Genomic DNA, 27,701 nt, shown 5'->3' with positions numbered 1-27,701 from the left:
TATACACCTTGAATATATAGTTGCTATATGAAACAGTTTTGGGCAACTCGCCCTCTATCCACCCCTTCCTTTTTTCTTTGTATAGTGCTGCCCACCACTTATGCGGAAGTGCGATGCGTTCCACACTCTCCGCATATGAAACCAAGTGCGCACATGCGCACCAACACACGGCCACGTCGCACTCGCCCCACAATCCCCTGCGCACGGCTGCCATTCCCAGACAGAGCAGCGCGCGCATCACCACTGCTTGCCTCCGCCCAGCCCCTTCGCATTGGCCAAATAAGCAAATACAGGCCAATCACGCTGCTTGCACTGTCCCACCCCCCGCACGGACCCTGGCACCTCCCACAATCCTCTCATAAACTCTGCACACACGTAGTGTCGGCACAGAGGTGCCAAGCATCATCCCGACGAGACGCTGGTAAGTTTTTATTCCCCTCCACTCACACTACCTACCATCATTACCTCAGACACTTATGTACTACACCTGCCTCTCCGCACCTAATTGTAACTCACTGCCTTATGTACCAGCACAATCCAATAGTCATATATTATCCAGGTAGAGAATAGTGCGAAGTCACTAAAATAATCATCTAGTTGTACTTTAACTTACGCAATGTCTAACACACGAATAGGGGTAATTTTTAACATGCCAGCACAAGCAAATAAGCGATAACACTTTTTCATACCAAAAAGATTATGTTTGTATGTAATTTACTATACAGCTGTACCACACACAGTTTGCTGATGCATGCCATGTATCTCTGTCATTTTCAGTGTTTGTTGCTCCTGACCCTTATTGCCTGAAGAAGCGGGTTCATGCCCGTGAAACGCGTTGCGAATGTATATTGGGAGCTTTTGAATAAATTATATGTTTTGAAAATCGACAGCTTTGTCGTCCGTTTATGGTTAGCTGGTCCACCACCGCAACCAAAACATTTTAAACTTTTTAGTTATTTTTATACTTTCGGCGCCTCTGTATTTTTTAACGCAAACTTTACTACTTCAATGGCAGGGGCAAAATGGAATCTATACGTTGGCTGATGGCAGCAGCTGGTATTGAGGTTGGTACGATATACAGTATATTCTTTACAACATCATTTAATCATCATTAAAAATCACCTGTTGAACATCTGATTTTTTTTTACAGTTTGAAGAAGTATTTTTAGAAACAAGAGAGCAGTATGAAGCTTTGCTTAAAGGTATGATGAATTAAATGTATAAATATGGATAACTGCATATGCTTTCTGTCAGGAACCGGCCCCGCGGCAAGCCTGCAGATACGGTTCCCGACTGCGGGTTTGACAAGATCGAGAGAGGAGCAGCCTTATTTAAGCTACAACAAGGCTGTCTCCCCTCAAAGCACTTTTTACTGCCACCACTAGCTGCCGCTAGACACTTCCATTCTGCTGTTGAGTGATCTGCACGCAATCCGCGTTTTCGTATTCGGGTCAGCTTTGCACTTTAGGCCGAATACAGGAACGCCACGCACAGACACACACAGTACAATCGTACAGTAGCAAGGCACAATCAGGCATGGACTTTGTAACGTAAATTACACTGCAGTCTCTTCTAGGCTATGAGCGTTAGCTTAGTACAGCAGAAGTCAAACTTATTAAATAACGATTTAATATTCCAGAAAAAAGTAGAACAATGCAGAAAATAATATATACACAAGATTTACAAAAAAACAAAGTAAAAATTACAAAATAAAAGTTACAGAGATACACAAGACAAGTTGCTTAAAATAAAGCGGGGATAAACATAAATTGAACTTTTACCAGCGCAAATGTCCAACCGTGGAGGGACACAAATTTTCTGATTCGTTCAGGATCATCTCTAGCTATGCGCTACCCTCAGCAGAAGAGGATTTGTAAAGGTCTTCTGCTGGCTCTTATAGCCCGATTTGTTGCCCAGGGCAATGGATGTTCAGTCCCACAATCTAATGCAATTTCCCCAAAGTGTGACATCACCGTCTGCCATCTGGGCTAGCTGTGACATGCAAATGTCAAGGCTTTTCCTGTCCCACTTTGGACTTCGCAGACATTTCCCATTTCCACCGGTAAAAGTGTATGTACACACACATCAAAAAAGACTTCCCTACTCCCGGTGACAATTGTCCAAGCAAAAATACACATCTGAGACAGTATTTCATAGGAGATTAAAGGTAAAGACCTGACTGTTATTGGCATAATAAGCCATTTCCTGACCCAAGGCTAGCAGGCCAATTTAGTAGTTCCTGCTCTCCTATTCAGACCCAAGGGTAGCCGATCACCTGTATAGGATTCAAAGTGGTTGGGCAACTGTCTGATTAAGTGTTTCCTAATTAGAAGCAGACAATGGTAGCTTTTCCTGCTGGCAGTTGAATGCAGAGTTAATTTACATTTACATAAGGAACTCTAGGAAGCCAGACTGGCCTACATACACCTCTGAAAGATACACAGCAGATGAAAAATAGGGCTTCCACAAGATACAACATGGCTGCTATGTTCTGCATATTACCGTACATATCATCATCACCACATATATCCTCACACTTTCTACATAAGGGCCTGAACACACTTCCATGCAACTACTGAGGCTGATGTTTGCTCATTTCTAAAGTTGACAGATGTGTTATTATAAATAATGTAATAAGACACTATGAAAATTGAAAACAACAATCTTTAACCACTAGCAAGTAGGCGAATTCCGCTACACCTCGGACACTAAGACAGTGCTGGAACCAGGCGACTCGACCCAAATATACAGCAAAAACGAAAGAAGTTCCGCACAAAATCTTGTGTTCAATCGAGTCCCAATTTTATTAATACAGGTAAAAAGCCATACAGTCATGGAGCTGACATGTTTCGGACTCACAGGTCCTTAATCATAGCACAAGTTCATGTTAAAAAGACACAGTGAATATAAAGTCTAAAACCCACCCCCAACACAGGTGAATCCAATCACACTCTCTTCCTGGATCACACTCAAGAGTGGCAGAGGTGTGTAGTGATGCTCAAATACCCCTTTTTAAAATGCGAGTTTGGTCGATTTCGAATAGTAAATTATTCGAGGTCAGTCGAATATTCGAGTCGAATAATTTTTACTATTCGATTCGACCTCGGACTTCGAGCTCACTGTTCGAGTCAGTATTCGAGCTCATTATTCGAGCTGACTATTCGAATTGGCCTTAAATAGCTTCCAACACTTGTTTTGAGGGTGAATGATGCAAGAAACATCTTTTTTTCCAAGTAACAACAGCAAGTGATTATGTGGGGATGTTCCTTTAAAAAAAAAAAGGTGAAAAGAGAAGTTGTGTCCAGAATTTTGTTCAGTACTGTATATACTTCTTCTTCTTCTTCTTCTTTATCTTCTATCTTCTTCTTCTTCTATATCTTCTTCTTCTATATCTTCTTCTATATCTTCTTCTTCTTCTATATTGTCTTCTTCTTCTTCTTCTTCTTCTTCATCTTCTTCTTCTTCATCTTCTTCATCATCATCTTCTTCATCTTCTTCATCATCATCATCTTCTTCTTCTTCTTCATCTTCTTCTTCTTCATCTTCTTCATCTTCTTCTTCATCTTCTTCTTCTTCATCTTCTTCTTCATCTTCTTCATCTTCTTCTTCTTCATCTTCTTCATCTTCTTCTTCATCTTCTTCTTCTTCATCTTCTTCTTCTTCTCCTTCTTCTTCTTCATCTTCTTCTTCTTCATCTTCTTCATCTTCTTCTTCTTCTTCTTCTTCTTCTTCTTCTTCATTTTCTTCCTCTTCATCTTCTTCTTCTTCTCCTTCTTCTTCTTCTTCTTCTTCTTCTTCATCTTCTTCTTCTTCATCTTCTTCTTCTTCATCTTCTTCATCTTCTTCTATATCGTCTTCTTCTTCACTTATTTCTCTTTTCAATTTTTTTTTAAAGAAATGCAGCTATTTTTGAGCGTAACAAATAGCTGGTGGCGCACGCATGTTGGAAGCGCCATTGTATGTGCTCCCTGGCAGTGGAAACACACAGACAGCAGGAGGTAAATTCAGCAGCAGGAGGAGGAGGATGAGTGTGTGGCAGCAGGCAGTCAATGAGGCAGGCAGCGTGACATAATAGCCCTGGTACCTAGCGGTGATACCAGGGCTGTAAATAAACACAGCAGGCAGGAGGTCCCAGACAGCGGTCGTGCAGCCCACATCGTGTCCAATACACAACTGGGACAACACAGTTTTCAACCCGGGCACCTCAGAAAAATTAAACCTTTTTTTTTTTTTTAATGGTTTTTTGGTTTTGTTTGTACAACCAATTACACAGATATATAGCTATTGTTTGACGTAATAGCTGGTGGCAGTGTGGCAGCAGAAGGTAATTCTGTGTACCCTGGCAGTGGGAAACACAGACAGACAGCAGCAGCAGGAGGAATGGAGGAGTAGTGTGAATGTGGCAGCAGGCAGGCAACGTGACATAATAGCCCTGGTACCTAGCGGTGATACCAGGGCTGTAAATAAACACAACAGGAGGTCCCAGACAGCGGTCGTGCAGCCCACATCGTGTCCAATACACAACTGGGACAACACAGTTTTCAACCCGGGCACCTCAGAAAAATTAAACCTTTTTTTTTTTTTTAATGGTTTTTTGGTTTTGTTTGTACAACCAATTACACAGATATATAGCTATTGTTTGACGTAATAGCTGGTGGCAGTGTGGCAGCAGAAGGTAATTCTGTGTACCCTGGCAGTGGGAAACACAGACAGACAGCAGCAGCAGGAGGAATGGAGGAGTAGTGTGAGTGTGGCAGCAGGCAGGCAGCGTGACATAATAGCCCTGGTACCTAGCGGTGATACCAGGGCTGTAAATAAACACAACAGGAGGTCCCAGACAGCAGTCGTGCAGCCCACATCGTGTCCAATACACAACTGGGACAACACAGTTTTCAACCCGGGCACCTCAGAAAAATTAAACCTTTTTTTTTTTTTTAATGGTTTTTTGGTTTTGTTTGTACAACCAATTACACAGATATATAGCTATTGTTTGACGTAATAGCTGGTGGCAGTGTGGCAGCAGAAGGTAATTCTGTGTACCCTGGCAGTGGGAAACACAGACAGACAGCAGCAGCAGGAGGAATGGAGGAGTAGTGTGAGTGTGGCAGCAGGCAGGCAGCGTGACATAATAGCCCTGGTACCTAGCGGTGATACCAGGGCTGTAAATAAACACAACAGGAGGTCCCAGACAGCGGTCGTGCAGCCCACATCGTGTCCAATACACAACTGGGACAACACAGTTTTCAACCCGGGCACCTCAGAAAAATTAAACCTTTTTTTTTTTTTTTAATGGTTTTTTGGTTTTGTTTGTACAACCAATTACACAGATATATAGCTATTGTTTGACGTAATAGCTGGTGGCAGTGTGGCAGCAGAAGGTAATTCTGTGTACCCTGGCAGTGGGAAACACAGACAGACAGCAGCAGCAGGAGGAATGGAGGAGTAGTGTGAGTGTGGCAGCAGGCAGGCAGCGTGACATAATAGCCCTGGTACCTAGCGGTGATACCAGGGCTGTAAATAAACACAACAGGAGGTCCCAGACAGCGGTCATGCAGCCCACATCGTGTCCAATACACAACTGGGACAACACAGTTTTCAACCCGGGCACCTCAGAAAAATTAAACCTTTTTTTTTTTTTAATGGTTTTTTGGTTTTGTTTGTACAACCAATTACACAGATATATAGCTATTGTTTGACGTAATAGCTGGTGGCAGTGTGGCAGCAGAAGGTAATTCTGTGTACCCTGGCAGTGGGAAACACAGACAGACAGCAGCAACAGGAGGAATGGAGGAGTAGTGTGAGTGTGGCAGCAGGCAGGCAGCGTGACATAATAGCCCTGGTACCTAGCGGTGATACCAGGGCTGTAAATAAACACAACAGGAGGTCCCAGACAGCGGTCGTGCAGCCCACATCGTGTCCAATACACAACTGGGACAACACAGTTTTCAACCCGGGCACCTCAGAAAAATTAAACCTTTTTTTTTTTTTTTAATGGTTTTTTGGTTTTGTTTGTACAACCAATTACACAGATATATAGCTATTGTTTGACGTAATAGCTGGTGGCAGTGTGGCAGCAGAAGGTAATTCTGTGTACCCTGGCAGTGGGAAACACAGACAGACAGCAGCAGCAGGAGGAATGGAGGAGTAGTGTGAGTGTGGCAGCAGGCAGGCAGCGTGACATAATAGCCCTGGTACCTAGCGGTGATACCAGGGCTGTAAATAAACACAACAGGAGGTCCCAGACAGCGGTCGTGCAGCCCACATCGTGTCCAATACACAACTGGGACAACACAGTTTTCAACCCAGGCACCTCAGAAAAATTAAACCTTTTTTTTTTTAATGGTTTTTGGTTTTGTTTGTACAACCAATTACACAGATATATAGCTATTGTTTGACGTAATAGCTGGTGGCAGAGTGGAAGCAGAATGTAATTCTGTGTACCCTGGCAGTGGGAAACACAGACAGACAGCAGAAGGACAGTACACAGCAGCCCACTGTAGGTGTAAAATGTGTGGCTGCAGGCGACGTAATAGTCAAACTGAACCAGGCTGGCTTAGTGAGCAGGAGCCAGGAGGTGGTAAAGGGTGGTAAGGCACATTAATGATGGTTCTTAGCCAGTTCATGTCCCCCTCTCGCCGACAACAGGGGCCAGGAACTCGCCTTCCACCCACGCCTGGTTCATCTTGAGAAACGTCAGTCTGTCCACAGACTTGTGAGACAGACGTGAGCGTTTCTCGGTGACCACGCCACCAGCTGCACTGAAGCAGCGCTCGGACAGCACGCTGGAAGGGGGGCAGGACAGCACTTCCAGGGCGTACTGCGCCAGCTCGCTCCAGATCTCCAGGCGCTTGACCCAATACTCCATGGGATCAACAGGGGCATCGCTGTCAAGCCCGCTGTAGGACCCCATGTAGTCAGCCACCATGCGGGTCAGGCGCTGGCTGTGACCGGAGGAGGATGCTGCTGCATCATGCACCTCCTCTCTAGTCACTGCTGCCGGAGCCTCTACAGTCCTGTAGAGCTCGTGGCTGAGAGACAGCAGGTCTGTGGGGCGCTTGCTGCTGGATGCAGGCACCTGCTGCTGCCTCTGTGCTGGCTGCTGGACAGTGGGGGTGGAAGGCTGGGGGAAGGCTTCCTCCAAGCGCTCAACAAGGGCCTGCTGCAAGCTCCTTATTTGTTGCGCTGGGTCTCCTCCTGCAGGCGGCAGGAACTGGCTCAACTTCCCCTCGAGGCGTGGGTCCAACATCATGCTGATCCAGATGTCCTCCCTCTGCTTCATCTGGATCACCCTGGGGTCCTTGCGCAGGCACGCCAGCATGTGCGCTGCCATTGGGAAGAGGCGGGCCACGTGTGCTGGCACATCGACGGCAGTGCTGTCCTCCTCATCCTCCTCCTCTGCCGCCTCATCCTCTCTCCACCCCCGCACCAACTCAGCTGCGCTGTGCTGATCCCCCTCATCAGCAGCAAGGTCAGGGACCTCCACCAAGTCCTCCTCCCCCTCAGAGGTGGACTGTGCAGCTTCTTGCCGCTCCTGCTGGTCCAAGGCTGCCGCTCCCTGTTCCAGCAAAGCATCGAGGGCCCTGTTCAGCAGACAAACCAGGGGCACCCACTCGCAGACCATAGCATGGTCCCTGCTCACCATGTTAGTGGCCTGCAGAAAGGGAGCCAGCACTAAGCACACCTGCTGCATGTGCCTCCAGTCATCATCGGGGACGATGGACGGGATGTTGCTGGTCTTGTCCCTTCTCTGAGCGGCGGAAACAGTGGCCAGGGCAAGGTACTGGTTGACAGCGTGCTTCTGTTCAACCAGACGCTCCAACATCGCCAGGGTGGAGTTCCAGCGAGTCGGAACGTCAAGGATCAGCCGATGGCGTGGCAGCTCCAGCTCCTTTTGCACGTCTTCCAGGCTCGCACAGGCTGCAGCCGAGCGCCGGAAGTGACGCACAACGTTCCTTGCCGTTTCCAGCAGTTCGCGCATCCCCTGGTAGGTGCGCAAGAACTTTTGCACCACCAGGTTCAGCACGTGGGCAAGACAGGGGATGTGGGTCAGGTTTCCCCTGTCTATTGCGGCAACCAGATTGGCCCCATTGTCGGCCACCACCTCTCCGACTCTGAGGCCTCTGGGGGTCAGCCAAATCCTCTCCTGCTCCTGGAGTTTGGCCAACACATGGGTTGCCGTCAGCTTGGTCTTCCCAAGGCTGACCAAGTGCAGCAGCGCTTGGCAGTGGCGGGCCTTCACGCTGCTGCTGAGGCGGGGGGTTTGGCCAGGTGTGCCGGAGGATGGCAGAGGATCGGAGGAACCTGCTGCAGTTCCCCTGACCCTGCGGGGGGGCACCACCCACTGTGTTGCTGCTGCTGTGCCCGCTGCTGCTCTCCCATCCTCACCCCCTTCCACCAAGCTGACACAGTGGACAGTGAAAGACAGGTAGCGGCCTGTCCCGAAGTGGCTGCTCCAGGAGTCCATGGTGACGTGGACCCTTTCAACAACCGCGTGCTCCAGCCCTCGCTCCACATTGGCCATCACAAAGCGGTGCAGTGCAGGAATGGCCTTGCGGGCGAAGAAGTGTCTGCTGGGGAGCTGCCAGTCTGGGGCTGCACAAGCAAGCAGCGCACGCATGTCGCTCCCCTCCTGCACAAGCGTGTACGGCAGGAGTTGGGAGCACATGGCCCGTGCCAGCAAGCCGTTCAGCTGCCGCACGCGATGGCTGCTGGGAGGAAGAGCCCTAACCACCCCCTGGAAGGACTCGCTCAAAAGGCTCTGGCGTGGTCTTTTGCTGGCACGGGAATCAGCAGACACAGCAGAGGAGGCCACTGAGGACTGGCTGCCAGAACAGGCCTCAGTGTCGGCGGCAGGAGTTGCAGAGGGGGGAGGAGCAGTGCGTTTCCGCACTCCTGCTGGTGCTGCTGGAGGAGCAGGAGGGCGGGTGGCTGCTGTTGCTGCTGCTGCTGCTGCTGAAGGCTGTGCAGTGATGGGTGTGGTGCCACTGCCAGCACCAGATGCCTTCAGCCTCTGGAACTCCTCATGCTGGTGGAAATGTTTCGCAGCAAGGTGGTTGATGAGCGAGCTGGTGCTGAACTTTAAGGGGTCTGCACCTCTGCTCAACTTCCGCTGACAGTGGTTGCAAGTGGCGTACTTGCTGTACACTGTGGGCATGGTGAAAAAACGCCAGATTGGTGACAAAAACGACCCCCTACGGCATGGAACCGCTGCTGCCTGTCTCCCTGTGGTGGTTGGGGGGGGGGCTTGGGTGCGGCTGGTGGTGGTACTGGCAGATGCTGCTGCTGCTGCTGCAGAGCCTGAGACACCAGCAGGCTGTGGGACCTGCCTACTGCTGCCAATGCTTGCAATGATGCGCCTCCTTGCAAGGCCCACAAGCGCATCCTCCTCCTCCTCCTCAGAGCTGCTGAGGACGACATCCCCTGGAGGTGGTGGCACCCAGTCTCTGTCTGTCACCGTGTCATCATCAGCCTCCCCCTCCTGAAACATGTCCTGCTGGGATGATGACCCCCCAAAATCCTCTCCTGATGCATGGATGGGCTGCTTGACTGTCGCCACAGTCTTGCTGTCCAATCCCTCATCCCCCAAAGTGTCCATCAGCATCTCCTCCTCCAAATCGCCAACAACAGCAGACAATACCCTGATGGTGCCTGGGGTAAAAATACTGCTGAGTGACAGGTCGCCAACTTGTGACGGTGAACTGGCCTCCTCCGCAGGCCCTGCTGGGCGGCTGCTGCGAACAGGGGTGGTGGTGGTGGTGGTGAGGGTGGAGGCCTCGGATGCAGAGCTGATGGCGGGCTGCTCATCCTCCGTCATCAGTTGCACCACAGTGTCTGCATCCTTTTCCTCAATGGGACGTTTCCGACCCGGCTGGAGGAAAATCGGAGCAGGTGCTACACGCTGCTGCTGCTGCTGTGTCTCTGCAGCGTGAGTTGCAGATGCTCCTGCTGGGCGGCGCCCAAGGCGTCCACGGCCAGTGGCTATGGGAGGAATGTTAGCCACTGACGCTGCTGCTGCTGCTGCGGAACTGTGCATGGTGGCGCGGCCGCGCCCGTGGCTTTCCACAATGCTGCTCCCTCTCCTCCTGATTCCCTTGCTGCCCTTCCCCTTGCCCAAACCGCGCTGGCTGCCACTTCCAGACATCTTCGATGTTTTGGGCGTAAACACAAAAGTTTTTGAAAAGGGCGGGTGAAAAGTGGGGTACTTTAATGGAGTGGGTTGGTGGGTGAGGTGACTGAGTGAGTGTCCCGACTCCCTAGTACAGTAAGTAAGTAGTAACAGTCAGGAAGTACAACTAGCAGTTACAATAATCAGTAGTAATCACAAGGAAATAGAGTGTGTGTACACTACAGACAGTGAGTGCACGCACGCGCAAACACGCGCAGGAGCTGGCCTATGAACAGAGAGTGAGTGAGTGTCCCTAGTACAGTAAGTAAGTAGTAACAGTCAGGAAGTACAACTAGAAGTTACAATAATCAGTAGTAATCACAAGGAAATAGAGTGTGTGTACACTACAGACAGTGAGTGCACGCACGCGCACACACGTGCAGGAGCTAGCCTATGAACAGTGACTGAGTGAGTGTCCCTACTACAGTAAGTAAGTAGTAACTGTCAGGAAGTAGAATTTACAATAATCAATCAGTAATCAGCAGGAAATAGAGTGTGTGTACAGTACACAGACAGTGAGTGCACACACACACGCAGGAGCTAGTAGCCTATGAACAGTGACAGTGAGTGTCCTAGTACAGTTACAGTATATAACTATTCAGAAGGAAATAGAGTGTGTGTACAGTACACAGACAGTGAGTGCACGCACACGCAGGAGCTAGCCTATGAACAGTGACAGTCAGTGAGTGTCCTAGTACAGTTACAGTATATAACTATTCAGAAGGAAATAGAGTGTGTGTACAGTACACAGACAGTGAGTGAGTGCACGCACACGCAGGAGCTAGCCTATGAACAGTGACAGTCAGTGAGTGTCCTAGTACAGTTACAGTATATAACTATTCAGAAGGAAATAGAGTGTGTGTATAGTACACAGACAGTGAGTGAGTGCACGCACACGCAGGAGCTAGCCTATGAACAGTGACAGTCAGTGAGTGTCCTAGTACAGTTACAGTATATAACTATTCAGAAGGAAATAGAGTGTGTGTACAGTACACAGACAGTGAGTGCACGCACACGCAGGAGCTAGTAGCCTATGAACAGTGACAGTGAGTTTCCTAGTACAGTTACAGTATATAACTACAATACAAAATACAATCACTAAGTAGTAAAGGACAGCAGAAATACTGTCTAATACTATCTAATACTGTCTAATACTGTCTAATACTAATGAGAAATAAACTAACAGAGGACAGGAGGACAGCTGCCCACACAGGCAGGCCCTGAGGCCTAAAGCTGTAAGCTTGCCTGCAGCAGCTGGCCTGTCTCTATGTAACACAAAAGCTACTAACTAAAATACAATGTCTATCTAACTAACAACAATATAGGTGTGTATAGGAGGTGTATGTGAGCAAAAACGCTAGGTAAATGACCACAATAGAGCTCTTGCTAAGCCAAAGCACAAAGGAGCAACTCTCTCTCTATGCAAGTCTCAGGCAAGGACGGAGAAACGGAACATGGCGGCCGCTATTTATAGGGTAGGGGCTGGCCAGGGTCCCCCTCTGTGATTGGCTGCCGTCAGAGGGCCTGGGAGCCCTCTGATTGGCTCTAAGGACATCAATCTGGGCTATGACGGTATTCGAGCTCGGTATTCGAGCTCGAATACCGTCGTTTGCTCGAATAGCTCGAATAGTGAATGGGCTATTCGCGTTTACTCGAATAGCCTATTCGAATAGCTGTAGCTATTTGGAGCTCGAATACCGAGCTCGAATAGCTGAAAAAGAGCTCGAATATTCGAGCTACTCGAATATTCGAGCTCTGCTGAGCACCACTGGAGGTGTGGCTAAAATATAAGGAAGGAATCAATACCATTCCCCTTAATTAAAACCAAATTAACACATATGAAAAGGATACAAGCAACACTTAATACAGCAATGACAGAAATTAATTAATAAGAAAGACACCGGTCGATCAAAACCTGAAAACCACAGAAAAAAGGAAAGAAGGGAATTCAAATAATGAAATTTAAATCCCATCTGGTATTAAGTTCATGCGGCGAGCGTGTCCCTAACTGGAAGATCCAAAAAGCTTCCCTGGTAAGTAACAATTTCTTCCAATCGCCACCTCTTAGTGGTCTCGGGATTCGTTCGATGCCTTGGAAGGAAAAAGAGGACATGTCCGCCGCATGGACCTGTTTAAAGTGACGGGCCACATTAGAAATGCTAGTTGTAAGCCACCCTGACCCTCTATAATGTTCCGAGATGCGTTCCCTAAGGTGACGAGTGGTACACCCCACATATTGGACATGACAGGAGACAGGATACTGCCCAAAGTAGGGGCTCGCTTACTTACAAACTTAGTGCCCCTACTGAGTACCTGTCGAATTTGATTGTCCATATAAAATAGGCAGGGAGTTTTTGACAATCTTCTGCCCATAAAAATATGGGAAGTTCTAATTTGTAAGTGAGAGACAGGCCATGACCACCCTTAGGCAGAACTCCCGGATTGTTATACGGGGCGCTGACAAGGGTGGGGCGGTGGTTGTCCTTGATGCTGAGATTTATAGGAATGAGGCCCTCAGACAGCTTCAGGACCCCAATACATACTACCAATTACCGAGTGATCCTACTGAGGAATGTAAGAGGAAACTTTATTCCTTACTTTCATTTGGTGAAAGTACTGGTGTCCTCACTCCTAGACTGGCCCAATATTTGGCTGTTCGCTGTCCGATTGTACCCGTCTTTCACCATCTTCCTAAAATTCACAAACCGGGATTTCCCCCGGAGGGCAGGCCAATTGTGGCTGGGATTGGCTCTCTGGGGGAACGCCTGGGAGATTGGGTGGACCTACATTTGCAGCCTTTGGTGAGACGTCTGCCTGGCTATATACGTGATACGAAACATGTTTTAAGTAGCTTGAGGGACTTTAGGTGGTTGCAGGGATACAGTTGGCTAACTATTGATGTGAAATCCTTATATTCTTGTATCCCTCACCACCTAGCCCTTCGAGCTATGGAATATCACCTGACCAGGTATACATCATTTTCAGCGGACCTTCGGACTCTCGTCGGGCTTGCCGTCCAATATCTGCTTTCCCACAATTATTTTCTTTTTGATTCAACATATTTTTTACAGCGTTGTGGAGCATCAATGGGTGCAAAATTCTCTCCCTCTCTCGCCACCTTGTATATGGGCTGGTGGGAGGAACTCCACTTGTTTTCTGACCAGAATGTTTTCTCCCACCATATTGTATGGTATGGCAGATATATAGACGACCTTCTGGTCGTCTGGGACGCACGAGGTTTGTTGAATATTTAAATTGCAATTCTCTCAATTTGCAGTTCACTTCCCAGTGGGCTCAGTCTAGTATTAGTTTCCTGGATGTCACTTTGGCAGGAGATCTTGACTACAGCACGGTGTCCTCTTCCACTTATCGCAAGCCCTGTAGTGGTAATACTACACTCAGGGCCAATAGTTGTCATCCTCGCCATACGATCCGGGCAGTACCGGTTGGTGAATTTATTAGGGCATGTCGTAATTGCTCTAGCGAGAAATGCATTTGTTTGAACATTTGCATGTGAGAGTGCGAAGGGTTAATTGATTTTTGCTGTTTCTAGCCACACCCCCTTCAGCACCTCCCTTTCCCTAATAATTTATTTAATGTCCTAACTAGAGGCGATGTGCCTGGATATATGTATGTTTATTCTTATCATTGACCCCTGTGGCTAGGGTCCAATTCGGTGCACTCCCTCCTTCCCCTGTATGTTTGTCAGCATGCAGACAGCTTATGCTGGTGTATGCGCATGGTGCACATGGACACATAACGTTAGCTCCCTTGTGCGATTGGTAAGATGCACTGTCTTTCCCAGGAGAGGAAGTTAGGATGTGTGCTCCTAATCCATTGATAGGTTTGATGCAATGCATGTGTTTGCATGTCTGCACTATGCATGTTACAGGGCCAGAGTTAGGACACCTATGTTTACCTGGGTACTTCTACGCAGTATAGGTGACTAAGCATAAGAATGCATTCTTCTGTGAACTAAAACCCTGGCTTTTAATTTAGCTGTAGGGATAACAGTTGTGCCTGGATGAGTAAATCTGTGAATGCATTTGTTTGAACATTTGCATGTGAGAGTGCGAAGGGTTAATTGATTTTTGCTGTTTCTAGCCACACCCCCTTCAGCACCTCCCTTTCCCTAATAATTTATTTAATGTCCTAACTAGAGGCGATGTGCCTGGATATATGTATGTTTATTCTTATCATTGACCCCTGTGGCTAGGGTCCAATTCGGTGCACTCCCTCCTTCCCCTGTATGTTTATCAGCATGCAGACAGCTTATGCTGGTGTATGCGCATGGTGCACATGGACACATAACGTTAGCTCCCTTGTGCGATTGGTAAGATGCACTGTCTTTCCCAGGAGAGGAAGTTAGGATGTGTGCTCCTAATCCATTGATAGGTTTGATGCAATGAATGTGTTTGCATGTCTGCACTATGCATGTTACAGGGCCAGAGTTAGGACACCTATGTTTACCTGGGTACTTCTACGCAGTATAGGTGACTAAGCATAAGAATGCATTCTTCTGTGAACTAAAACCCTGGCTTTTAATTTAGCTGTAGGGATAACAGTTGTGCCTGGATGAGTAAATCTGTGAATGCATTTGTTTGAACATTTGCATGTGAGAGTGCGAAGGGTTAATTGATTTTTGCTGTTTCTAGCCACACCCCCTTCAGCACCTCCCTTTCCCTAATAATTTATTTAATGTCCTAACTAGAGGCGATGTGCCTGGATATATGTATGTTTATTCTTATCATTGACCCCTGTGGCTAGGGTCCAATTCGGTGCACTCCCTCCTTCCCCTGTATGTTTGTCAGCATGCAGACAGCTTATGCTGGTGTATGCGCATGGTGCACATGGACACATAACGTTAGCTCCCTTGTGCGATTGGTAAGATGCACTGTCTTTCCCAGGAGAGGAAGTTAGGATGTGTGCTCCTAATCCATTGATAGGTTTGATGCAATGAATGTGTTTGCATGTCTGCACTATGCATGTTACAGGGCCAGAGTTAGGACACCTATGTTTACCTGGGTACTTCTACGCAGTATAGGTGACTAAGCATAAGAATGCATTCTTCTGTGAACTAAAACCCTGGCTTTTAATTTAGCTGTAGGGATAACAGTTGTGCCTGGATGAGTAAATCTGTGAATGCATTTGTTTGAACATTTGCATGTGAGAGTGCGAAGGGTTAATTGATTTTTGCTGTTTCTAGCCACACCCCCTTCAGCACCTCCCTTTCCCTAATAATTTATTTAATGTCCTAACTAGAGGCGATGTGCCTGGATATATGTATGTTTATTCTTATCATTGACCCCTGTGGCTAGGGTCCAATTCGGTGCACTCCCTCCTTCCCCTGTATGTTTGTCAGCATGCAGACAGCTTATGCTGGTGTATGCGCATGGTGCACATGGACACATAACGTTAGCTCCCTTGTGCGATTGGTAAGATGCACTGTCTTTCCCAGGAGAGGAAGTTAGGATGTGTGCTCCTAATCCATTGATAGGTTTGATGCAATGCATGTGTTTGCATGTCTGCACTATGCATGTTACAGGGCCAGAGTTAGGACACCTATGTTTACCTGGGTACTTCTACGCAGTATAGGTGACTAAGCATAAGAATGCATTCTTCTGTGAACTAAAACCCTGGCTTTTAATTTAGCTGTAGGGATAACAGTTGTGCCTGGATGAGTAAATCTGTGAATGCATTTGTTTGAACATTTGCATGTGAGAGTGCGAAGGGTTAATTGATTTTTGCTGTTTCTAGCCACACCCCCTTCAGCACCTCCCTTTCCCTAATAATTTATTTAATGTCCTAACTAGAGGCGATGTGCCTGGATATATGTATGTTTATTCTTATCATTGACCCCTGTGGCTAGGGTCCAATTCGGTGCACTCCCTCCTTCCCCTGTATGTTTATCAGCATGCAGACAGCTTATGCTGGTGTATGCGCATGGTGCACATGGACACATAACGTTAGCTCCCTTGTGCGATTGGTAAGATGCACTGTCTTTCCCAGGAGAGGAAGTTAGGATGTGTGCTCCTAATCCATTGATAGGTTTGATGCAATGAATGTGTTTGCATGTCTGCACTATGCATGTTACAGGGCCAGAGTTAGGACACCTATGTTTACCTGGGTACTTCTACGCAGTATAGGTGACTAAGCATAAGAATGCATTCTTCTGTGAACTAAAACCCTGGCTTTTAATTTAGCTGTAGGGATAACAGTTGTGCCTGGATGAGTAAATCTGTGAATGCATTTGTTTGAACATTTGCATGTGAGAGTGCGAAGGGTTAATTGATTTTTGCTGTTTCTAGCCACACCCCCTTCAGCACCTCCCTTTCCCTAATAATTTATTTAATGTCCTAACTAGAGGCGATGTGCCTGGATATATGTATGTTTATTCTTATCATTGACCCCTGTGGCTAGGGTCCAATTCGGTGCACTCCCTCCTTCCCCTGTATGTTTGTCAGCATGCAGACAGCTTATGCTGGTGTATGCGCATGGTGCACATGGACACATAACGTTAGCTCCCTTGTGCGATTGGTAAGATGCACTGTCTTTCCCAGGAGAGGAAGTTAGGATGTGTGCTCCTAATCCATTGATAGGTTTGATGCAATGAATGTGTTTGCATGTCTGCACTATGCATGTTACAGGGCCAGAGTTAGGACACCTATGTTTACCTGGGTACTTCTACGCAGTATAGGTGACTAAGCATAAGAATGCATTCTTCTGTGAACTAAAACCCTGGCTTTTAATTTAGCTGTAGGGATAACAGTTGTGCCTGGATGAGTAAATCTGTGAATGCATTTGTTTGAACATTTGCATGTGAGAGTGCGAAGGGTTAATTGATTTTTGCTGTTTCTAGCCACACCCCCTTCAGCACCTCCCTTTCCCTAATAATTTATTTAATGTCCTAACTAGAGGCGATGTGCCTGGATATATGTATGTTTATTCTTATCATTGACCCCTGTGGCTAGGGTCCAATTCGGTGCACTCCCTCCTTCCCCTGTATGTTTGTCAGCATGCAGACAGCTTATGCTGGTGTATGCGCATGGTGCACATGGACACATAACGTTAGCTCCCTTGTGCGATTGGTAAGATGCACTGTCTTTCCCAGGAGAGGAAGTTAGGATGTGTGCTCCTAATCCATTGATAGGTTTGATGCAATGAATGTGTTTGCATGTCTGCACTATGCATGTTACAGGGCCAGAGTTAGGACACCTATGTTTACCTGGGTACTTCTACGCAGTATAGGTGACTAAGCATAAGAATGCATTCTTCTGTGAACTAAAACCCTGGCTTTTAATTTAGCTGTATGGATAACAGTTGTGCCTGGATGAGTAAATCTGTGAATGCATTTGTTTGAACATTTGCATGTGAGAGTGCGAAGGGTTAATTGATTTTTTTTGGTTACCGTAATTGTCTGGATGGTGTCAGATTGGTTACCGTTATTGTCTGTCTGTTGTCACATTGGTTACCGTTGTCTGTCTGGAGGCAGATTGGTTACCGCTATTGTCTGGAGGCAGATTATTTACCGTTATTGTCTGTCTGGAGGCAGATTGGTTACCGTTATTGTCTGGAGGCAGATTGCTTACCGTTATTGTCTGGAGGTAGATTTTTACCATTATTGACTGTCTGGAGGCAGATTGGTTACCGTTATTGTCTGTCTGGAGGCAGATTGGTTACCGTTATTGTCTGGAGGCAGATTGGTTACTGTTATTGTCTGTCTGGTGTCAGATTGGTTACCGTTATTGTCTGGCTGGAGGCAAATTGGTTACCGTTACTGTCTGGAGGCAGATTGTTAACCGTTATTGTCTGTCTGGAGGCAGATTGGTTACTGTTATTGTCTGTCTGGAGGCAGATTGGTTACCGTTATTGTCTGTCTGGAGGCAGATTGTTTACCGTTATTGTCTGGAGGCAGATTGGTTACTATTATTGTCTGTCTGGTGTCAGATTGTTTACCGTTATTGTCTGTCTGGAGGCAGATTGGTTACCGTTATTTTCTGGAGGCAGATTGGTTACCGTTATTGTCTAGAGGCAGATTGGTTACCGTTATTGTCTGTCTGGAGGCAGATTGGTTACCGTTATTGTCTGTCTGGAGGCAGATTGGTTACCGTTATTGTCTGGAGGCAGATTGGTTACTATTATTGTCTGTCTGGTGTCAGATTGGTTACCGTTATTGTCTGGCTGGAGGCAAATTGGTTACCGTTACTGCCTGGAGGCAGATTGTTTACCGTTATTGTCTGTCTGGAGGCAGATCGGTTACCGTTATTGTCTGTCTGGAGGCAGATTGGTTACCGTTATTGTCTGGAGGCAGATTGCTTACCGTTTTTGTCTGGAGGCAGATTGTTTACCATAATTGATTGTCTGGAGGCAGATTGGTTACCGTTATGGTCTTTCTGGTGTCAGATTGGTTACCGTTATTGTCTGTCTGGAGGCAGATTGGTTACCGTTATTGTCTGTCTGGAGGCAGATTGGTTACCGTTATTGTCTGTCTGGAGGCAGATTGGTTACCGTTATTGTCTGGAGGCAGATTGCTTACCGTTATTCTCTGGAGGCAGATTGTTTACCATTATTGATTGTCTGGAGGCAGATTGTTTACCATTATTGATTGTCTGGAGGCAGATTGGTTACCATTATTGTCTGTCTGGAGGCAGATTGGTTACCGTTATTGTCTTTCTGGAGGCAGATTGGTTACCGTTATTGTCTGGAGGCAGATTGTTAACCATAATTGATTGTCTGGAGGCAGATTGGTTACCGTTATTGTCTGTCTGGAGGCAGATTGGTTACCGTTATTGTCTGGAGGCAGATTGCTTACCGTTATTTTCTGGAGGCAGATTGGTTACCGTTATTGTCTAGAGGCAGATTGCTTACCGTTATTGTCTGGAGGTAGATTGTTTACCATTATTGACTGTCTGGTGTCACATTGGTTACCGTTATTGTCTGGAGGCAGATTGTTTACCGTTATCTCTATGGAGGCAGATCGGTTACCGTTATTGTCTGTCTGGATGCAGATTGTTTACCGTTATTGTCTGTCTGGTTTCACATTGGTTACCGTTGTATGTCCGGTGGCAGATTGGTTAACGTTAGTCTCTGTATGGTGGCAGATTGTTCACAGTCAGTCTGATATCAAATATGGTAGTCTTATGCTAGGCATACACGATACGTTTCGTACCGTGTAATAGAGCCGCTGATGGCTCGATTGATTATTTACGATTTGTCCAATGACCCGCCGGATTTGATACCGGCGGGCAGGACAAAAGAAACAAACAAAACCAAAGATAAGGAAGTGTCCGTGTGGACGCGCCGAAATAGAGCCAGCGGGTGAAAACGTACCTTGTATGCCCAGCATAAGTGACAATCTGATCACAGATTGGTTACTGTAAAGGTGGCCATACACTTATTGATTTGCAGCAGAATCGACCATCAGGTAGATTTCAATAAGATACCTATCAGGTCGAATCTGACAGGAATGTATCTGATGTGTAGGACTCTAATTTCTATAGATTTCAGAATGAAATGGATTGAAATACGAGAGAAATGCAGTGTTGCACCATTCGATCTAATTCAACCCTATGGGCCATCGATCAGCTGCCAGCAGCCGATCGACCCAGATTTTCAGTATGGACCGAACGTTCAAATATTTTTGAAATCGGCCACAAATTGATTGTTCTGCCGATAGATCATGCTTTCTGCTGCATAGAATTCTAGGTGATTGGATCAAAAAAGTCTAATTGGACGTCAATCGATGGCTAAAATTGGCCAGTGTATGGTCCCCTTTAGTCTCAATCTGAAGGCAGATTTTGTAACGTTAGTCTCAGCTTGATGGCAGATCTGTAACTGTTAATGTAAAGGTGGCCAAAAAAGATACAATAAAATGATTTTACATCAATTTGATCAATATGATAGCATTTTCTGTTTTATTGTGATTTTTATTGATACGTAATGCTGGATATTTTTCTTCAAATTTTTTAAAGATTGTATGATGTGTGTTTGTCAATTTATTAATATACACAACCAAAAATTGTACGGTATGTGGCAACCTTTTTATCTGATGGCAGATTGTTTAACATTTGTCTCAAACTGATGGTAGGGTGTGTAACATTAGTGTCCATCTGATAGTAGATCGGGTACCGTTATGCTGGGTACACACTATGAGATTTTCTGATCGATTATTTCCAACATGTCCGATTTGCTTTCCGATTGTTTTCAGAGCATTTTCCGATCGATTTCCTATTAAAGTGCACTGAAATCGATTGGAAAATGCTCGGAAATCGATTGGAAATCAAATCGGACATGTTGAAAATAATCGATCTGACAGTAAATCAACCAGAAAATCTCATAGTGTGTACCCAGCATTAGTGTGTGATGCCAGATTGTTTACCGTTAGCAGATCTGGTAATGCTACTTTCAATCTGATGGCAGATCTGTTACCCTTATGCTGGGGATACACGGTACGTTTCCCCCTTATCAATCGATCCGCTGATGGCTCGATTGATGTATTCCAACCGTTCAGATGACCCGCCGGATCGATTCCCCGCTCGATCCCCGCGATCCTTCCGAATCGGGAATCAATCCGGACGGCGGCGGGAGTCGCTTCGGCGGCTAATCAAGTCGCCGGATCGACCCATGTATGCCCAGCATTACACCCAATCTTCATCCAGATTCAGTACCGTTGGTCTCATTTTGAGGGCAGATTGGTTACTGTGAGTGTAGTGGCCCATACTCACGGGCAACTGTTTGGCATATCGCTAGCACACGGGAGCGTGTGCGCGACATGCCGGCGACAGCTCGTCGCCAGGTCCCTCCGCATACACACGGCGGAGGGACCTGGCAACTGATGCGGCGGAAGCTGTCGCTGTTGTCCCTCCCCCCGCCGGAAGCACCGTCTATTAGCAATTATGTTGCTGTCATTAGTCCACGTACTCACACGGACTAGCGACAGTTGCGGCTGGGCTGAACGGTTCAATCGCCTGGCGACATCAACGTTGGGCGACAGTTCTGGTGCGCGCAACGCCGCATACTCACGGGCGACCTGTCGGCGCAACACGTGCGCGCCGCGTGTTGCAGCGACAATTGTATCCCGTGAGTATGGGCCATAAAGCCTCATACTCACGGGGGACCTTTGTGGCTAGTCGATAGCACACAGGGGTTGCACGCGCGACAGCTGTCCACATGTCTCTGGCCAAAGGCAGAGACACGGCGGAAGCTGTCGCCAAAGGTTCCTTCCCTCCGCCGGAAGCTCCATACATTGTGTATGGAGTTGCTGTCGCTAGTCAGCATACACACGGCGGACTAGCGACAGTTGCAGCGACAGCTGTTGCTGGTGATTGTCCGCGCCAATCGCCTGGCGACAGCTCTGACGGGCGACGGTTCTGGACTCGCGCGTCATACACATGGGCGACCTGTCGACCGCAACACGCGCGTGCCACGTGGTTGCGGCAACATAGCCCGTTTGTATGAGCCTTATGGCCCATACTCACGAGGGACAATTGTCGCCGCAACACGCGCTGAAGTCGCAAGGCGATTGAAATGTTCAATCGCCTGGCGACAGTCGCCGCCGCAACTCCACCGCAGCTGTCGCTAGTCCGCGCGAGTACGCAGACTAGCGATAGCAACATCCATTGAGGTACGCAGAGCTTCCGGCGGGGGGGAGGAGGAACGTCGGCGACAGCTTCCGTCGCGCCGCTGGTCCCTCTTCCGCGTGTGTACGCGGAGGGACCTGGCGAGGAGCTGTCGCCGGCCTGTCGCCCACACGCTCAAGTGTGCTGGCGACAGGCCACTTTTATCGCCCGTGAGTATGGGCCATAAGTCTGAAGTAGGGTTGCAACATTGTTAAATTCCACGGTTGAACCATTATTAGTTGGCCGCATCATGGCTATCCTGGGATAGATGTGCCAGGAGTAGATGGCCACAGCATCTGTATACAGGTATAGGTGTAACCAGTATTAGGTGGTGCAGCATAGGTAGCCAGGGATAGGTGTAGCCAGTAGTAGGTGGACGCAGCATTGTTATCCAAGGATGGGTGTAACCAGTAGTAGATGTCCGCAGCATATGAAGTCAGGGATAGGTGTAGCGAGTAGTAGGCGGCTGCAGCATATTTACCCTGGAATAGGTGTAGGTAGGATAGGTGGCTGCGGTATAGAGAGACAGGTGGAAATAGTGGTTGGTTTAAAAATAATCACTTACCTGTGGGTCCTCATGCTTGTACTAACCTTCTACTTCTTGCATTCCATCTCCTTGTAACAGCATACAGGGGGCAATGTTTCAAGGAAATAGAATGCAAGAACAGGAAGAAGGCAGTACACGCGTGTGACACCCCCTGGCAAATAAGTATTTATCCCCGCCGTTGTTCGTGCGCCTGCCACCACGCCGTATTGACGGCGCTATGTCAACCCCGCCCTCTGGAAAACAGTAACACGTGATTGTGCATGGTATGCTTACCATGCACAATCAAACCACGGTAAACTACAACAACCCTATTCTCACCACAGATTGGTCTAAATCTGATTTTAAATTGTGTACTGTTAGTGTAAAAGTGTCCATACATCAGGCAACTTGGTGTCCCGTTTGCCATTCAATTGGATTATTGTAATAGAATTTTATTAAAGTTGGTTCCATGGAAAGACAAAATGCACAATTTTGTGACAGAAAATAGTGGCATTATCGATGGTGCATGCTTCAAGATCTTTATCCAAATTTGTTTGGTTCTGTGTGCGGCGGGAAATTTTCAGATGATCAACTAAACAATTTGCAAATGTGCCACCCTAATGTCAATGTACTCCCCTGGTGTACCCTGCAAAGTGTACATTACCTCTCCGCATTCTTTGCTTGTCCCCCGCTGCTCCATTATTTTCTTCTGCATACACGCACGCACCACGTGCTTTCCTGCTAAGGGCTCGCTTGTGATGTAACACACACGCACCATTACTATGAAACCACGTAGGCCGTGCTTGTATGCTGAAGCGTAGAATGCACCGAAGCAACAGGGTGACAAGCCAAGACTGCAGAAAGGTAATGTATACACTTTGCACGGGCACAAGGATGAGTCGGTGAACAGGGACGATTCCATGATCAATTTTACAATGAAATTGATTGTGAATGTGCCTGTGATGTATGGGTTGTTTACTGATCTCTCTTATCAAATTCATGCATAGTAGTAGCAGTAGGGTATTGTACCGTGTTAGCCATTGGTCAAAGCAAGACGTTTTAAATCATGATGATACCATTTATTGGCTAACTAAAAATGAATAAATAAAAATAAGCAAGCTTTCGGCCTTTCAGCCGCCTTCAGGCTTATAACTAATCAACTAACAGGATATAAGCCCAACAAAGGCTGCAAGTCCGAAAACGAGCTTATTTTTATTCATTTTTAGTTAGCCAATAAATGGTATCATCCTGATTTAAAGATTCTTGGTTTTATCAAATTCAATAATAGAGATTTATTTCTTGTTCGATTCTGCCCATACCTCGCTAGATGTATGGCTACCTTTAGGTTGATGGCGGATTGTTTACTGTTAAGTGTCTTTATGAATGCAGATTGGTTGCTGTTAGCGTCACTCTGATAGCAGATGGAGAGTGTTAAATTTTAAATTGTTGGTTGACTATTTTTTAATCTTTATTATTTATGATTGTAAAATTTAAATTTTTTTTTCTTTTTTTTTTCAGTTTTGGAGAACATACCTCAATGCATAGTTGTCGGTTGTCATAATTATACTGGAAAAGATGAGAACATTACTCTGCATTGCTTTCCTCATACTTTCGACAAAATTAAAGTATGGCTAGAGAGAACAGGTCAAACCTTTGTTGACATTGATGCACTTTCAAACAAAATTTTAGAAGGAAAACCTTCCGATTTGTGCAGAGTATGTTCAAAACATTTCACACCAGAGTGTTACAAACCTGAAACAAAAAAAAACCTCTTTACAAACATGCTGCTCCATCAATTTTCCCTTCATCATCTAACAATATAGTCATAAACGAGGAAGCTGTTATGAAGTCAGGAAAAAAAATAAATGTTTTTATGCATCGGAGAAAAAAACTGAAAACTCAACATTTTACAGAGGAATTGGGAGAATCTGATAACACTTGTCCACATTGTTATTGTATTTACCAAGAAAAGGAAAAAGTACAATGTAAAGATGTATTAACGCAAACTGAAGACCTAAGTTCTACTCAATCTGACCTTTTATCAGAGAGTGGAAGTCCATCGTCAATTCAGCATATAGAACATCTGTACAACATATTCTTTTCAACACCTGAAAAACCTTTGGAAATGTTGTCGAGTGCACAAGTTCCGTTACAACCATCTCTACCTAACCTATCTGAAAGTCCAGTTACTTTGCAAAAAACTACAATAACTTTACCAATTTTATTAGAAACAACTACACCACATGTTGACCCTATTGATCAGCCTCCATTCCACACCGATGCAGAAGGAAATTCTGAAAATATTTTAGATCCAAGTAGACAAAGCGATCAGCTTCAATCCCACCCCTGTGAAAAAGTAACACCTGAGGATTTAAATTCCAGCAGACAAATAGATCTGCATCCGTCCCACCCCCATGCAGAAGGAACACCTGAAGATAACTTAGAATCAAGTATTCAAAGCTCAAGCTCAATAACTGAGAAAAAGAAAGACAGTGATGAGGAATTTAACCCCTTTGACTTGAGTTTAGACAAATCTGAAATAAGTACTTCGTGATCTTCAAGAAGCGACATGTACAGAATCGCCATCGGACCCTGACGAATATTTTAAAAATATTGTGTTTCAGCGTAAATTTATTATATTCGAATCTTGTCTAGACAACTTGATAAATAAAATGACATGCCTTGGGGACCCGGCCTGTAACCATAAAATCAAAAAGTTTAACAAACACAAGGTTCTGCAGTTATAGTAAGAGGTGAATGTGAGGATGGACATGAATTCAAAATTTTTGAATCACAACCAAAAATAAAACGGTACCACGCAGGAAATATTCTTTTAGCTGCATCTGCGTTGTGTACGGGGCTGAACTTCACAAGGTTGAATCATTTCCTTACTGTTTTTGGTATGCAATTTTTTACTGAGAAAACTTTTCATGATTACCAGAAAAAATACCTCTTCCCTGCAATTAGTCGTGCCTGGACCATAGAAAAAGAAAACCTCAAAGAAGAATTGTTTGATGAGTCGGTGACACTGGCAGGAGATGGGCAGTGTGACAGTCCTGGACACAGTGCTAAATACTGTGTGTACACTATGATGGACCTGGTTAGTGGGAAAATTATAGATTTTGAAGTAGTACAAAGTACCCAGTGTTCTTCATCCGTCGCCATGGAAAAGTTTGGCTTTGAAAAATGCATAGGCCGTGTAATTGATGATGAATATGAAATTATATTTTTTGCTTCAGATCGACATGCAGGCATACGAAAAGTTATGAGAGAACAGTATCCACACATTGATCATCAGTTCGATGTGTGGCATTATGCAAAAAATATTTCTCAGAAAATCAGCCAAAACAGAACCTGTTCTACTCTAACACCGTGGATCAGTAAACTCAACAATCACTTTTGGTGGTCTATCAAAAATTGTGGAAATGATCCTGAAAAACTGCGTAAGAACTGGCAGTCTTTGCTTCATCATGTTGTCAATGAACATGAATGGGTGGAGGATGGCGAAATCATGAAATGTGTCCACAAAGAACTTACTGAAAATCAAGAAGGCGAATCCATGTGGCTGAACCGTGAAACTACTGCATACGAGCTACTAAAAGCAATAACAAACAACAAACAACTCCTGAATGATCTTCCACATCTGACCTGGTCCTGTCATACCGGGCCACTTGAAAATTTTCACACTCACGTACTGAAGTATAGGTCAAAAAGATTTCATTATAGTTTTGATGGTATGGAATGTAGAACTATTCTTGCTGTATTGTCACACAACTCTAATGCTAATAGACCTCAGGCTGTTATTGAACGGGAGCAAAAAGGTAGTAGGAAAAAAGGATTAAAAAGATACAGCCTTGTAGCCCCAAAGGGAAAAAACAAATGGGTGTTGAGAAAAAAAGTTTGAAAATTTTTTTTTTCCTTCCTCTCTCCAATTCTTGTGGACACTTTAAAAATTTGTGAAGGTACACTGAATACTAATTGGCTATCAAAATCAGATTCACTTCCCCCGAACATTTCTACTGCTCCAAAGCCAGATATGGAAGATATGATTGCTGCTAGGCAAAGCCGATTTGGCTCTAGCAAGTAATATCAATGACTATGGACACTAAACTAGGGAATATTTGATCACAATAGTATTCACTAGTATATGTAAATAATTTTTTATTACTATTTTGAAAGCTTAAAATATTACAAATATGTTTTTTTTTTTATTTATAATTTTTTTTTTACAGAATATTTGTAATTTTCTTTTTTACAAAAGAGTTTGTTTTTTTATTTGAAAAAATATTTTTTTATACATATCTTTAGGGTATTTTTATAGGATATTTACTTTATGTAATACATTTAACAATATCAGTATAATTAGACTATTAAATGCTTTATATTACTGTTATCAATTTTTTTTGATCCTCCACGTTGCTGTACATTCACGGATGACATGACGGATTGACATCTCATGTGCACAAGGCAAATTGGAGAATTTGGGGCCCCGTACACGCTTGTGCTGCGGAGGTGCCTCCAGTACAGGTAGTCGGTAACATTCCCCCCTATATAGCTTAGATAAGTCTGTTCCACCTGCATACTTTAGATAGGTAGATGATGCCTCCAGTATATGTTAGATAGGTAGGTGCCTGCATGCATATGTACTGTAGCAGGTGGAGCATGCATAGTAGTTACAACTCCCCATTCCCTGATGATTCAACGCAGCGTCTAATTCCTCTCCCGCCATCTGTCGTAATGGAAGCAGCCCAATCTGTGATGACATACGGTCAGGTCTGCACAGGGAGGCGTTATTACCAATGGACGACTGACCTGGGAGAGGAAGTAAATAGAGGCTTCAGTGGATTTCAAACAGAAGTTGAGGTGTATCTACAATTACTGCTCACCTTGCCCTTCCCCCTTCTCTGCCTCTCAATCGCGCCAGTGAAGGGCCCCTACTGACCATGGCCCCTCGCTCTATGCCCGAACGCACTAATGATCCATTCATCCCTGTGTACATTACTAAATATTTATATTTTTATTTCTAAATTCATTCAACACAATGAAAATTACGACAGTGTATTCATTGTTATTTTTTTAAATTCATAATTTCAGGCAGGTGTGCTCTGGGTTGCGAAGGAAGGTACGGGAGGGCCTCTCACCCTACCCTAGCACACAAGGGTTTAGAACATAACATGGAAATGTACATTCGTTCTATGAATATGTGGACAATTAATCATACCAAACCATACATACGGAGAATTGCTGTCTAATTGTAATATATGTTTATATTCATAATGCTACTGCAATATTTTTAATTTTAAATATGTTAATGACCGTATATATTAAAACAGAAAAAAATTGTTGATGTAAAACAGAAACGTTTATTGAAATAAAATTTTCAAACTGCAAA

At 45.5% G+C, this 27,701-nt stretch overlaps 1 long non-coding RNA gene across 1 annotated transcript; it reads left to right on the top strand.

The window, feature by feature from the left end:
* The first annotated feature begins 990 nt into the window (after positions 1 to 990).
* LOC137571763 (uncharacterized) lies at positions 991 to 27,701 on the top strand. The gene is made up of 3 exons (XR_011031425.1): positions 991 to 1,064; positions 1,151 to 1,202; positions 23,828 to 27,701. It is a non-coding gene; the product is annotated as an uncharacterized lncRNA (long non-coding RNA).

The sequence above is a fragment of the Hyperolius riggenbachi genome, chromosome 4, assembly GCF_040937935.1.
Source record: "Hyperolius riggenbachi isolate aHypRig1 chromosome 4, aHypRig1.pri, whole genome shotgun sequence".
In the NCBI taxonomy this organism is placed as follows: domain Eukaryota; kingdom Metazoa; phylum Chordata; class Amphibia; order Anura; family Hyperoliidae; genus Hyperolius; species Hyperolius riggenbachi.
This window is presented reverse-complemented; position numbering and strand designations above follow the sequence as displayed.